Below are 15,854 nucleotides of genomic sequence, written 5' to 3'. Positions count from 1 at the left end.
ATATTCGCCCATGTCCGTCCCAGGCAGCTCGCCTCTGGCAGGCAGCAATCCGATGGCGAAATTCAGCATTGAACAAGAGTGCTATTTTGTACTTGCATGCAATCCCGCCCCCTGCCGGCACACAGCCAATCAAGCGCTGAAAGGGGCTGTCAATCTCCTTGGTCTGACGAAACTGGTAAGATTGAAATTTTACACTTAAGAGGTGGAGAAGAGGGTAGGGAAGCATCGGTCCGATGACCGCTGCTTGATAAATCATGAGAACCTGCAGTCATAGGGAAGCGAAGGAGTTGATAAAAATTGAGCCAAAAGTATAGTACCAATTTACTCTCTGGTGTTATTGTGTTAATATATATATATATATATATATATATATATATATATATATATATATATATATATATATATATACACATACACACGTATATATACATATATATATATATATATATACACATACATATATATATACACACACATATACATACATATAATATTATATAACTATTTTAAATTTAAATTCTAATTATCCTTTTCTTTTGGATGACTAGAATTTTAATTTTAAAAAGTTGCTGCTATTGCTGATTTAAATCAGCCAATAGGAATTAAGTAGTATCCCTATATATTGGGGTTCCACACTTGTGATTTCAGTGTGCGGCGGCAGCGGCCGCATGAAGAGCAGGGCTCCCCAAACAGAGCCGAAGATTGCCAAGCGGAGGCGACGGAAGAGGCCGCTGAAGTCAACCTCTAAGTAGATGGGCCCCCGGCGCCTGGATGAAGATAAGCCAGAATCCACATCAACTATGAGAAACACTTTTAGGGCTAGGGCTTTTTTGGGGCAGGTTGTTATTTTTCTTTTTTTATTGTAGTCTTGGCAGGGGGCGGATTTTAAAGTTAGATTTGGTTATTTTGGGGGGTTGTAGTTTTTTATTTTTATTTTTTTGCAAAAGAGCTAAAATGCTCTACAAAAGGCCATTTTAATGGCTATTGTAATTTTTTTTAGTGTTAGGGTTTAGGGGTAAGATTTTTATTTTATGGGCCATGTAGTTTAGCGTTAGGTATAATGTTTTTTTTTTATTATTTTGGATACTGTAGTTTATTATTATTAATTTTTTTTTAATTTTTTTTTTACTTAGTGGGGTTAGTGTAGATAGAGGGCTGGTTTAGTTTAGAGAGGGGGTTAGGTGTTAGAGTAGGGTTAGATTGCGTTTGGGGATTTAGCGGTTTAGGTTTATAATTTATTTTTTTAACTTCAATTTTTTTTCTAATTTCTAACTTAGGGGGTTTAGTTTAGAGGGGGGTAGGTTAGTTTGCATTTGGGGTATATGGTGGCACAGGGGTCAATAGATAATAGCAGTTGGTATATGGCAGCATAGGGGTCAATAGATAATAGGGGTGGGTATATGGCGGCATAGGGGTTAGATAATAGCGGTGAGTATATGGTAGCATAGGAGTTTATAGTTAGCAGCATAGGGGTTAATAGTTTATTGCGGTGGGTATGTGGCGGCATAGGGGTTAATAGGATAGTAATTGCGGTGGGTATGTGGTGGTTTAGAGGTTAATAGTTAGCGACTTACTGTGGGTATGTGGCGGTTTAGATGTTTATTAGTTTAGTGTTAGTTTGCGATCGTTGGTTACTTCGGTTTAGAGGTATTAGGATTAGCGGTTAGGCAAACGGCAGTTATATTCAAGGGGTTCCTTTACTATACTTCGCCAATATGGTCGGCGATGCTGGGTGTTGCCTAAGCCAGCATCGCCGACCAATGAAATGTATAGTTAATGCATCTCTGCGATGTTACTATGTCAGAAGCTTGAAATATTCCGACAAGCTCGCTCAACATAGCGGTGAATCCCTTTGAATATTTCGCTGCCTCTTAGCACTTTCGATCATTGGGGCCTGAGTACCTATTTGATTAAAATTACCGTATAGAGACATACATATAAATGCTTTGCTTTAAAGGGACAGTAAACCTTAAAAATAATGTTATATAATTCTGCACATAGTGCAGAATTATATAACATTATTTAGGTGCTATAGCCATAAAAGCATTTTTTCCTTTTATATTTTGCTAAAATACGGCGCTTTTACAGACTGTCACAGGAGCGAGCAGCACTTAGTCTTATGGCGCGGTCGGGCCAGGCTTTGACTATACAGCTGGCCCGATGCGCTCACTGAATATTACAGACCCGCTCAGCAGAGAGCGGGTCTGTAAAAGCGCCGTATTTTAGCAAAATATAAAAGGAAAAAATGCTTTTATGGCTATAGCACCTAAATAATGTTATATAATTCTGCACTATGTGCAGAATTATATAACATTATTTTTAAGGTTTACTGTCCCTTTAAATAAAATATTATTTCTGCAATCTGTTCGCAAGTGCTGCAAGTAGAAATGATTCTAATGTGGTTACAGAACTAGTTGTGAAATCTGTATGTGAAAGAGACCACCAATACTGATGTCTTGATAATCACTGGATTTTCATTGTTACAGCCAATTACAGCATTTATTCATGCTTACATTATCCTCAGATACCAAATGTCATACCACACACACAGTAGTAATAATTCCACTTTATAAAGTCCTCTAATGGAAACCTAGACCATGGCATTTAAATCTTGGAATTACACACATCCTTGAAAAAGAAAATATATTTCTATCTCAATTCAGAAGAAGACTCTGACCAGCTATTATAATAATAATAATAATATAAATTTCTTACATGATCTGAATCTGTATTAGTTTTTCTGTCTTTGATCTACTCTCCTTTTTTAATCTTACAATATATATATATATATATATATATATATATAATATAGACAGACATCGCACCCCAATTTTTCATGGTTCAGTCTGAGCAAACAATTAAAAAAAAAAAAAAAAAGTTTTCATTTTATTTATATTATCACGTCTTTTGTTATCATGGTATTCCTTGTTGAAGAGCATACTTAGGTAGGTAGCATGCACCTGTTTTAAGCAGTACATGTCAGCTAGGGTTGCACCGATACCGATACTAGTATCGGTATCGGTGCCGATACCAAGTATTTGCATGAGTACTTCTACTCGTGCAAATGCACCAATACTTAAACCGATACCTCAAATTCCTACCCATAAGCCATCTTGTGGCATTTTTCAAACTGCATGTTCCCATTTCATTTTAAGCTTGAGTGGAGACTTAACTAAAAATTGTTCTGCCAATACAAATTGCTGTTATTTGTATTATTGTACATCAGAGCAGTCATTCAGACAAACCCCTGAAGTACTGGGCAGTTAATAAACTGAGATTTAATGGCCCAAAAATATCTTTCTAACCCATGCAGTAGTGTGAAAAGTGAAAGACTGTTCAGCTTAGCGTCAAACGTCCTTGCTGTTAGCAGAAACAGACTTATAGCTGAACATGCAGAGATGCTTCTGTTCCTTAATAAGAACTTTCCACTAACTTTTGAAAAAATATTCTAATTGCTAGATTGCCTGTTATACTACTAGTTCTCCTCTTGCACAATTATGCTCAAAACATACTGTACTCTGAGGAACAACCTTAGCGAGGGCTGGACTGGGAATAAAAAGCAGCCCTGGAAAAATATGAAGACCAGCCCCATTTACTGTTGAGTCAGTAGAATGCAAATGCCCCATTTTTCTCAAAGAGGATTACTGGGATACTCCTTCCTCAATATTATTTTCAGAATTAAATTATATTACTTTGTATTAAGTACAAATATTAGATTGATGATTTATATAGGCACACCACAACCCAATTGCATCCATTAATCCCCCCTTTAAATTGTAGTTTTCAAGCCCTAGCTGCTGCAGCTGTTATAATAATAATATTTTTATTTATAAACATGTTCTGTAAACCTTGTGACCACAAGCACATAAAACTGTTTTATTATTTCAAAATGTCTTTTGCCATACAGTTCATAATTATAAAGAAGTGATCTTAAATCATTAGTCTGTATTGTGCTTGGTAAACTGTCAGGACATAAAAAAGTATCGGTAATTGGTATCGGTGAGTATTAGAAAATAAGTATCAGTACTTGTACTCGGTCTTATAAAAATGGTATCGGTGCAACCCTAATGTCAGCATACATTGTTGTCACTTAGTGCTCTTTCAAATTTATAACACTGTTAAGAGTATTATTGCAAAACTACTGCCATATAGGGCTTGATTTATCAATCTACAGCGGACAGGAGCAGACAGGAGCGTACATATGCGCCCCTGTTCCCCACAGATCGCCTCTGGCGGACTGATTTCCCCTTGTGGAATATAACATTGCACGCAAGTGCTATTTTACGCTTGAGTGCAATGCCGCCACGTGCACATCCAATGATGCGCGGGTAGGAGCTGTCAATATCCCCGGTCTGACAAGACCTGGGAGATTAAAATTCTCCACCTAAGAGAGGGAGAACTGGCTAGGAAGCAGTCAGTCTGATGACTACTGCTTGATAAATTGTGACTGCAGATTCTCTTGTGAGAACCTGCAGTCGCAGAGAGGCGAAGGGCTTGATAAATCGAGCCCATAGTGCTCAAGACACTGGTATGCTCCTGAGCCTACCTACATGCTTGTAAAAAAGGATACCTAGGGAACAAAGTACATTTGTTAATGGAAGTACATTGGAAAATGTTTCAAATTGTGTGGTCTAACTGAATCATAAAAGAAAACAAATTGTGGTCCATGTAATATTAATGTCACTATTAAAAATAACTATATTAGATGGCTCTGTTATGATTTACAGATATTATAACAAAGTATCAGAGTAATGAAAGAAGCTGAAAAATAAAATGTGTTGATGTGAAGTAATAATTAAATACTTGATTATTACAAATTTTGTTAGCATAACTTGCACTTTTTTTTCTGCTGCTTTAAAGCAGTCCACATACACACCCCTTGAAAAAGTATGTTTTATTTCCTTTGCTGCGACCATCTGGGAGCAGACATAATAGATCTCCTACACTGATCAAATAATCACTGTGAAGCATGTGGAGGGAAATTATTCATTGCATTTTTTCTATGCATGAATAACTAATTTTTTATAAAATTGTAATTGTGGGTTTATTATCACTTAAAAAAAGCAAAACATTTGTCAAAATGAAAACAAATTTTGCTTTACGTAGCGCAAGACCCACTGAATAGACAGTGTTCATGAGTATGCGTGTATGCTCACCTTCATGGAACTATTAGACATCTGTTGTTAAAATGTTCTAGGACATCATGTCATAGCTGATGGAAGATTTGGGAACAAAGTACAAATACAATTGTGTTATGCTTTTCCATTCACTGGCACTGTAAATGGTAAAAGAATGCACAAATGGGGTTGTGGGGATAAAGGAGAAGCCAGGGAAATTTCATGGAAGCTGAAGAATGCTCATTGACAAATATATTGTATGAGAAGGGCACTACAAATACACATGGCTGGGAACAGCCAACTGTTTAAATCACTCTCCTCTTGTAAAGATGAACAAGATTCCAAGGAGCATCCAGGAAGAGACTGAGCATTCTGTCTATATTCAGAAGACCACAAAGATAGCTTTGTTTAAGCACATATTGATGACCACTCTATTCAGGAGCCTGTGACATATGCATGTATTTATGGCAAGGTCTTGTAATTCACTACAAACTGACTGCTAATCTGTCTTCAATTCGTTTCATTCATCAAATAATCATAGAATGGAATTACAAGGCAACTGTTATAAGTATCTGTCTCTGCCAGCGCTAGACCAAATCGAGCAGTATTAAACAACATTTTTTATAATTTAAATATTGTTCTTAAAAGGACATGGCAATGCAATAATAACGTGCTCTAATATGCATTTTATTATTGCCTGAATTTGTTAACTGTTTTCAACCCACAGTACACACACACACACACACACACCACATACACACAGACACACACACACCACATACACACACACACCACATACACACACACACACCACATACACACACACAGACACACCACATACACACAGACACACACACGCACTAAAAAAGGAAGCTTAAACACACAGCTATGGCAACACCACTTAGGAGTATGAGACATATTGAGAGCAAATCAGATGAAACAGAAGCTGCAATCACCTGCCAAGGACCAACTTTACAGCATGTCAGCATAACTATGTTTAAAGGGATACAGTCAAAAGGGATAAAGTCAAAATTAAGCTTTCATGATTTAGATACAGAATGCAATTCAAATGAGCTTTTATTATCAACATTTCTTCATTCTTTTGATATCCTTTGTTGAAGAGAATACTCAGGTAGGCTCAGGAGCAGTAAAGTCTTGCAGGGAGCTAGTTGGTGAACAGTGGCTGCACATATTTGTCTTTAGTCATGACATTGTTTCATCAGATTTGCTCAGCTAGCTCCCAGTAGTGTACTGCTGCTGCTGCTGAGCCTACACTTCAGCAAATTATACCAAGAGAACAGAGCAAACTTGATAAAAGAAGTAATTTCTAAAGTTATTTAAAAATGCATACTCTCTGAATCATGAAAGTTTACTGTCCCTTTAACCCTTTTACGGAGGATAAACACACCCTTATCCTGGGACATGCAATAATAATGAATAACAACAAATTAGAACATGTTATCACTTATCACTGCATTATTATATCATTTAAATATATATTCTAGTAGGTTTAGTGTTTTATAGTGCTTCTATGTGACTTCTTCAATGCAGGGTCACCCAAGGTTGCAAGTGAAATAAGTTCACAAAAGGAAAACACCAAACGGTCACAGGCTTCATTAAGCAGAAGCTCTATCCCTTCCTGCTTGAAGGAGAAAGTAGAACAAAATATCAAGCCTGCAATACACTCAAATTAATACAAATTTTGAGCAAACATTAAAGGGATATGAGCAGCGCTCTTTTATTAAAAAAAAATGTGTTAAAAGTAAATTTAAAAAGAAACAGATTTTTTTTTGCTAAATAAACACTTATAAATTCTCATTGTAGACCATGCCTACAGCTAGATAAGCAAGTAGAACTTAGGTTCTATTATCACATGGTTTCAGCAACAAAAATCCTCTACTGAACATAGGATAAACTGATTGCAGGTAGATTAGCAACACTTTAAAGAAACAACTGCTACCTTGCATTTCTGTAGAGACCCCATTCCCCTTGTGTGGCTGAGACAGGAAGCAATTGACCTTGTACAAATGAATTTAAAAATAAAAAAAGGCAACATCCTTTTAAAATTATAAATAATACAAATTGCAATGATTTCTGTTAAGTATAACCCACGGCTTAGTGCTTTTTATTACAATGAAAAAGACTGTTTTAGATCTCTTTAAAAGAAGAAGAATAGAGTAGATTTTGACCCCACACATGCACAGTGAGTGATTGTTGAAACACAATGATTTAGAAACACACTTCTAGATAAATGAATAAACTGCATACGTTAATTATACATGCAAGCTGTCACATCTGTCATGTGCTTCAGATCACTGAATTTTACCAAGAATTCTAATTTTAAATGAGTCAGGTCTACAGTGTTATCATTTAAAGATATACTATATATATATATATATATATATATATATATATATATATATCTCAAGCGAGGATAAGTTTCTGCAGGCAAGCAGCATCATACCAAAATACCAGACGCAGTATAGCTGTTCTTACTTGCAGAAAAACAATCCCACATAGCTATGTGGATAACATCACTTTTTCAACCAAGGATCTGGCATGTTCACAAGTAGTTCTTACATAATATACAGAAAATATTGAAGAAATAATATGGCCTGGAGTAGTAAAGCTTCCCATGTGTAAAGTGTGTGTACATTAAAGCAAAAAGTAAAAAAATTATTAACTAAATTCAGTCGACTACTAAATAAACCTGTCTGGTGTTTATATACCAATATTTGTACTGTTTTTTCTAGCTCAATAGTAGTTAATTGCCCAGATGAAGCAAGAAAAAAATTCAATCAAGCTTCAAATTGATAAAATCAGTTTGCATTTCAAAAGACCAGGAAAAAATAGGAAGGTCAGTTACAAATGATTGTCAGTTGGCTAATTCTATCGCTGTATCTAAGTACAATTCAAAATACATAAAGGTATTTTTGAAATAGAAAACACTATTAGATGCGTTTGAAATATTTATGCATTTGCTACTGTGCTTCTGATAAAGGTTAGTAATGCTAATAATGAAAATTCAACCTCTTGATGATACGACTATGCGATTATTATTATCATTTATTTGTATAGCACCGCCAAATTCCGTAGTGCTGGGTACAGTGATAGGGGTATACAATGACAAGGATATAAAATACAAAATATAACAAAACTAAACAAATCTAGTACAGGAGGAAGAGGGCCCTGCTCCGGAGAGCTCACAGTCTACAGGTTTAGGGTGCAGAGACATAAGGTTGGGGTAGCTTGTCACATCGGTTGTAGTTGCAGTAGTGAGTCAGGAAGTTCATGTATTAGTTTGGTTAGGATGAGAGATGGAGGAGAGATGGTAAGCCTCTCTGAATAGGTGGGTTTTCAAGGAGCGTCTGAGGCTATAGAAGGTTGGAGACAGTTTTATGAAGCGGGGTAGAGAGTTCCAGAGGAGAGGAGCAGCACGTGCGAAGTCTTGGAGGTGGGAGTGGGACGTAGAGAAAACAGGAGTGGAGAGACGTAGGTCAGAGGTTGATCGAAGAGGACGGGATGGGGAATATTTCACGATGAGAGAGGAATTATAGTTGGGAGTTAGACTGTTGAATGCTTTGTAAGTTAGGGTTAATACTTTAAATTGTATTCTGGAGTGTATGGGGAGCCAGTGTAGAGACTGGCAGAGCCAAGCAGCTGATGTAGATCGGCGACTTAGGTGGATGAATCTAGCAGAGGCAATTATTCATGTGATGTCATGTAACATATGCACATCAGTGCTGCTTCTCTGTATCCGCAAAGAGACAACACACCGTTTATATTTTATTAAGCTAGCATCTATATGTTTTGAAACACAAGCATTTTTGCAAATGCTTTTATAAGTGCAAAAATTATGTACATTTCAATCGCCACTTTAAATGGGCATAAAACCCAAAATGAAACTTTCATGATTCGGATAGAGCATGAAATATTTAGAGAATTATAAATGTACTTCATTCTCTTAGTATCCTTTATATAAAACCAGATCTAGATAAGCTCAGGAGCAGCAATGCACTTCTGGGACCTAGTTGGTGATTGGTGGCAATGGAAATCTACCTCTTGACAATGGATCACCAGATATGTTCAGCTAGGCTTAAAGGGACACTGAACCCACATTATTTCTTTTGTGATTCAGATAGAGCATGAAATGTTAAGCAACTTGCTAATTTACTCCTATTATCAAATTTTCTTCATTCTCTTGGTATCTTTCTTTGAAATGCAAGAATGTTAGTTTAGATGTCGGCCCATTTTTGGTGAACAACCTTGGTTGTCCTTGCTGATTGGTGGATAAATTCATCCACCAATAAAAAACTGCTGTCCAGAGTACTGAACCAAAAAAAGCTTAGATGCCTTTTTCAAATAAAGATAGCAAAGGAACAAAGAAAAATTGATAATAGGAGTAAATTAGAAAGTTGCTTAAAATTGCATGCTCTATCTAAATCATGAAAGAAAAAATTTGGGTTCAGTGTCTCTTTAAGTACTGTATTGTTGCTCTGGAGCTGACTTTAACTAGGTGTTTAATTTCTTTTCAGGTGTTAAACACTTAGGGCCAGATTACAAGTGGAGTGGTATTTAAAACTCCCGCTCGTGCAGCAACTCCACTAGACGTAAACTCGTATTACCAGTTGATAGTAAAGTGTTTTTTTGCTTGTGTGCTAACCTGATGAGCGATAAAAGCCGGACTTCGAATATCGTGCGCAATCCTTTAGTTCAATATAAGTTATTACTATATAGTTCATTAGATAATTCAAAGTTTCTTTTTTTTTCTTTATATCCAGGCCCAAAAGAGGCCTACGCTATTTAAAGCCTTTAAATCAGAGAGAAGAGAGAATTGAGGTGGCCTATACTGTATATGAGGGTTAAAATATAATTTATGGAAACAAAAAAACTGTGGTTCTTATCGTGTGCTAAAAAAAGTTCTTTTCTACATAAAACATCCCATTCTGAAGTACCGTACTAATATTTTCTATTGTTTTGATGTGTCTCTAGAATATTGTACTTCGAACCTACTGTACCTTTTGGCATGAAAATCTTGTCATGTGGCAAGTCTGCAAAATCTGATGTACTGACTATTGATGCCTGTTTGAAAACTTATAGGGTTTGTTTGAACACCTCAATTTGAGTTTCATAACTAGTACAATAGGATTGCTCCTTTTTGTGAATTTTCTCAGTATTTTATAACTCTATACATAACAGTGTTCCAGTTACTATTTTATCACTCTAGTTTAAAGATGAGGATTTAAGATGCTCTGAAGACATTCAGGCCCTGCCTATGTAACCTTGTTGTATTATTGTATTCAGCTGCACTGTTCTTTATTTATGTTTACGAATTCTGGACCTTTAAATAATTCTGCATAAGTTGGTTTATAGAGTTAAGTTTATGGCCCATAAGTGGCCTATCATGTTTTCCTCACAGCAAAAAAAAAATAATTAAAAATAAGGTTCTACCTCTGGATGGGATCCAAAAGTGGTCCCCTATTTACCATTTGTCTTCTATAGGTATTATGTGTTGGTTGAAAGGGTCCAAAAGTGGCTCTCAGAAGGCCTTCCGATGTTGTACCATCAATTGGAAATATTGACTACTTGTACTAAGGTTTGTAGCAAGATAAGGTGTTAAACATATATTATTGTATGTAATTTGGCGCTTAAATATCAGTGTCTTACATTGTAATTTGTTTGCTATGTACTGCTTGGTGATCCTTAATAAAAAATAAATTAAAATATTACTTTAACAGACTCATTATTTTGCTAGATTTTCTTGTAGTTTACCTCCAAAAAAACAGTTTTCTTCACTGTCCCTTGAAAAACTTGAATGTACATTGAATACATTGCTGCTGTGATCCTGCAACATGCTACACAATATTCGCTAAGCTCAGTGTCAGAGAAAAAACGGATAAGGCCTATATGTTGTTTCTGATATATGTATTGTACCGTGCTTATGCACTGTAGGGAGAGGCAGGCAGTGCAAGGTTTTAAATACTTTTCTTTGTTGAGAAATCATAAGTCTTGCACTGTCCTCAAACTAGTTTAAACAATATATATATATATATATATATATATATACACACATATACACTGTATATATAGATATATATATATATGTTATTTTTTTGTAAAATATATATGTGTGTGCATGTGAGTGTGTGCATGTAAGGTGTGTGGGTGCATGTGAGTGTGTGTATGTGTGGTGTGTGCGTGCATTTGAGTGGGTATATGTGTTGTGTGTGTGCATGTGAGTGGGTGTATGTGTGTTGTGTGCGTGCATACGAGTGGGTCTATGTGTGGTATGCGTAGATATGAGTGTGTGTATGTGGGCTTTTAAATAAAAAATTAGGGGTAGTGGGCTGATTTGCCTTAAAATACCCGTGCCTATTTTTCATCCCAGTCCGGCCCTGGTTACAATTATTAACTAACCACCTATTTAAAAATAAATACAAACTTACCTGTGAAATAAAAATAAAACCTAAGCTTACACTTAAACCTAACATTACAAAAATAAAAACACCCCCCAAAAAAAATAAACAACCTAACGCTAACCCCAAAATCGGTACTCAGAGTTGCTGAAGTCCGGCGAAAGATCTTCATCCCAGTGGCGAAGCATCTTCATCCAGGCGGCTCCATCTTCATCATCCCTGTGGAGGCGGAGCGGTCGATGTGCGGAGGCCCAGGCAAAGGTCCATCGGTCTGACTTGGAGGTCCTCTTCATGCGATCGTCCGCCGCACACTGAGGATTCAATGCAAGGTACCCCTTTTATATTGGGGTACCGTTGCATTCCTATTGGCTGAAACATTAAAATCAGCCAATAGGAATGAGCACAGCTTAAATCATATTGGCTGTTGAAATCAGCCTCTACGTCAGACCGATGGACCTCCGTCTCCACAGGGATAAATAAGATGCCGGTCCCGCGATGGATGAAGATGGAGTCGCCTGGATGAAGATGCTTCGCCGCTGGGATGAAGATCTTTCGCCAGAGTGCAGCAACTGTGAGTACCGATTTTGGAGTTAGCGTTAGTTGTTTTTTTTGTTGTTGTTGTGATTTAGGGGTTAATAGGTTTAGTAAGTGTCGGCAATGTCGGGGAACTGCAAATTGGGGGTTAAAATGTTTAGTTAGTGTTGGCGATGTTTGGGAACGGCGGTTTAGGGGTTAAGTTAGTGTCAGCAATGTTTGGGAATGGTGGTTTAGGGGTTAATAGGTTTAGTTAGTGTCGGCAATGTTTGGAACGGTGGTTTAGGGGTTAATAGGTTTATATAGTGTCGGCGATGTGGGGGGGATGGTTTAGGGGTTTATAGGTTTAGTGTCGGCTATGGGGTGTGTGGTTTAGGGGTTAATAGGTTTAGGTAGTGTTGGTGATTTGGGGGCGCGGCGGTTTAGGGGTTAATGGCTTTATTTAGTGTTGGCAATGTGGGTGGCAGCGGTTTTAAATAATTTTGTTTCGGCAATCGCCGGCAAATTAGTTGTTAAATTAAATTGTTTTTAATAATGCATATGAATAAAAATGGATCCGAAAAAACAATTTAACTTAACATAACTAATTTGCCGATTTTTTTTATTTTTTTTTATTTAAACTTAACTAAACTAATTTGCTGCATCTTCAATAGAAGTGATTATTTAAAGTCCATCTAAAATATCGTTAGATTCCGGATTTGATTTTAAAACATGTCAAGTTTAACATCACATCAGAATAGAACATCTGGTTTGTCAATAAACTGTAATCATATATAATAGTGTTTATATTCTGTATTTAAGGTAGTGATAGAGGAAGTCCTTTGTTGCTTGTTCAACAGTCTCAAGAATAAAGGTTTCACAAAAATAAATACAATACATAAATAGAACCCCCCCAAAGTTTAAAAAAGCAAGCAGAAATATTTTTTTCAACATGTAAAAATGACATTATGACTGAATCACAAATGTCTACAACAGAACTCACTCTGTATACTGCAAAACCATCCTGTAAACATTTAACATTAACATAATGCATCATAAGCAACTCTGGTGTGGCACAAATCCCAAACAAAAAGGTATAAGCCACAAACCCACATAGGAACACTTCTAATTGTCTGTCTCCTACATCTTTATCACAATACATCAAAAGCTAGAGGAGTAAATGTTGCTATTATATAACCAAATCATCCATTCCTCTTTAAAATACACAAAGACTTTTGCACAACTGTATAGTCAATAAAAATCACTAGAGGACTGCTCCCAGTCTCCTGTATATATGGCAAAGCTAATTTAGTAAACATACATAAAATAAGCAAGCTTGCTTGGTCAACAGAGCTGATCATAGCTCTCTAGATAGTGTAAATGGGAATTTTTTTTAGCATCATCTCTGTTAATCTTAGTGAAACAACATTACAATTCACTGTTGTTTTTGTAACCCCAACAGGTCATATGGAACTCATTGCATTTCTACATCAAATGCAGTATTCTTTTGTGAGGTACCAACACAAATTAAACCTTGCATTTTTAGAAAATAACTTAAGTTTTCAGAAATAGCAAAATATTGGAAAAGGTCACCATATAAAATGCAAGCAAATGTATTTAATATATATCAGTGTCATTTTCTATGGTTTGCATTGTAAACAGCATCCATAACAATCATTATTTCCTAGATATTTCAAACAAACAGTTCATGGTTCCACATTCACCATGACAACACACCAAAATGAATGTTAACCTATAATATTTAATACAAATTAATAGCTGAAAATAGATACAGTGTATTATTTTCATCATTTTGCAATTTATGCAGAAAATTAAAAGGTATAAAATATCCAACCATAAACATATTGAATACCATAAAATGGCATCAAATTCTTAATATTCTTAAGGGGTGGCCAATGTGTGTGCAAGATCTTATTCCAAACTCACTCGTAACAGTTGAACTAGAAATTTTCCTATATAAAATGTAAAAAAAATACCATATTTTTCTTAAAGCGTCACTCAAGTCAAAATTAAACTTTCTTGTTTCAGATAGAGCACACAATTTTAAACAACTTTCCAATTAACAAAATGTGCAAAGTCTATTTATATTTACATTTTTGAGTCACCAGCTCCTAAAGAGTATGTGCACAAATTAATAGAATATACGTATATGCATTTGTGATTGGCTGATGGGTGACACATGAAACAGGAGGAGTGGAAATAAACACTAAATCTACTTCTCATTTTAAGTTCAGAATAAGTGCTATTGCATTGTCTTTTTATCTTGCATTTGTTCATTATGCAAAGCTACTGTATTTATCCCATTTATTTTGATTTCTGTATTGTTTTATTAGTTCAGATAAACATGGATCCATGAGCCCTGTCATCAACACCACAACGAAAAGAGGCTAGCAGTTGCTGGCAGATGATCATTATTACTATGATGAACACTTGACACCCCATATGCAAACCATGGGACCTCACACTTTTAAATGTCTTATATTGCTATGGTGTGGGAATAAGCAAGGCCTTTTGAAAATCATCAAAATCCCAAAATAAAACGAATGCTGTGAGGTATTTGTCACTGTTGAGACAATCACCTAAAAGCTGGATCGACACAGAACTACTCAATTGAAGGAGCAGGAGTTGCTTTCAAGTTAGGCGTCTCAAGTTTCTCTAACACCCAAACCCCCCCCCCCCATATTGTTAGATACACCTATGTTTCTGTCAAATTATCACTGGGGTCATTGTAATCAAGCCACTAGTCATGTGATCCCCTCATTTGAAAGAGGGGCTCTCCACTTCCAAAAGATGGAACAATTGCCCCAATATAGTGCTTATTTGGGGCTTATAAAAGCCCATAGCATAAAATTCACTTGCTAAACATATAATCACAATTTCTATGGCAATCACCTGTTAAGTAAAGGGGCATGAGAACCCTCATTTAAAAGTAGACAACCCCTCTTTCAGCTGAGAGCTATTATGATTGTGATGTATGCTGTCTTTAATGGATATTAGTTCCTTTGGAGATATTGCACTATTTACAGTAAGTTCATTAGTTAAATTAATTACATTTTTATGGTAATCACCTACTAATGACAGGCGTATGAGACCCCTTATTGATGCAGACTCTTCTTTAAAAGAGAAGTCTCATTTTCCTCTAGGAGGCCTGAAGAGAGAGAGCGCTATGGGCTTTTAAAGCCCCACAAATTTAGTAAAAGGGAAATCCCTGCTGCTGTATATTACCAGTGATGTCATCACTTCTGAATCAGAAGAGGGACCACATGTACTTTGAGTATATTATATGCAGAAGAATATTTGAACAGCATTAAAATAACATTTAGGACTATCTCTTCAGTACAGTCAACACAAAGAGGGCACACTTTGATACCATATATGTTATTTATTTATACTACTGGATTTTTCAAAAATGTATATTTGTAAAAGATATAAAGCTACAATTAACAGGAAATATGTAAATATGCTTCCAGTGTATGTGTTTAATAAGTGGACACAAGCAGACTGAATAATACAGTCACCAGCAAATGTTGTTAAAGGTACATACAGCCCAAACATTTTTTCTCAACAACAGCTATAGATATAATATAAAACAGAATATGCAAATACATAATTGTTTCTAGATTTACAATTATAAAAACAATGAGTTAAAGGGACATAACAATCAAAGCTGAAATGTACATCATTACATTAAAAGCGTTAGCAAAACTGCTTTTAGTAAACGTTACCAGTGTTTCAGCAAGTGCTTTTATTGTTTAAGGATTTGTGCACCCAAATTCAAACACAGCTC

General features: G+C 36.0%; 1 protein-coding gene across 2 annotated transcripts in view; it reads right to left on the bottom strand.

Annotated features, from left to right (window-relative positions):
* The window catches only part of ARHGEF26 (Rho guanine nucleotide exchange factor 26), a 232,098-nt gene that overhangs the window by 135,194 nt on the left and 81,050 nt on the right, over window positions 1-15,854 (bottom strand). The window lies entirely within an intron of this gene.

This window comes from Bombina bombina, chromosome 4 (assembly GCF_027579735.1).
Source record: "Bombina bombina isolate aBomBom1 chromosome 4, aBomBom1.pri, whole genome shotgun sequence".
NCBI classification, from domain to species: Eukaryota; Metazoa; Chordata; class Amphibia; order Anura; family Bombinatoridae; genus Bombina; species Bombina bombina.
This window is presented reverse-complemented; position numbering and strand designations above follow the sequence as displayed.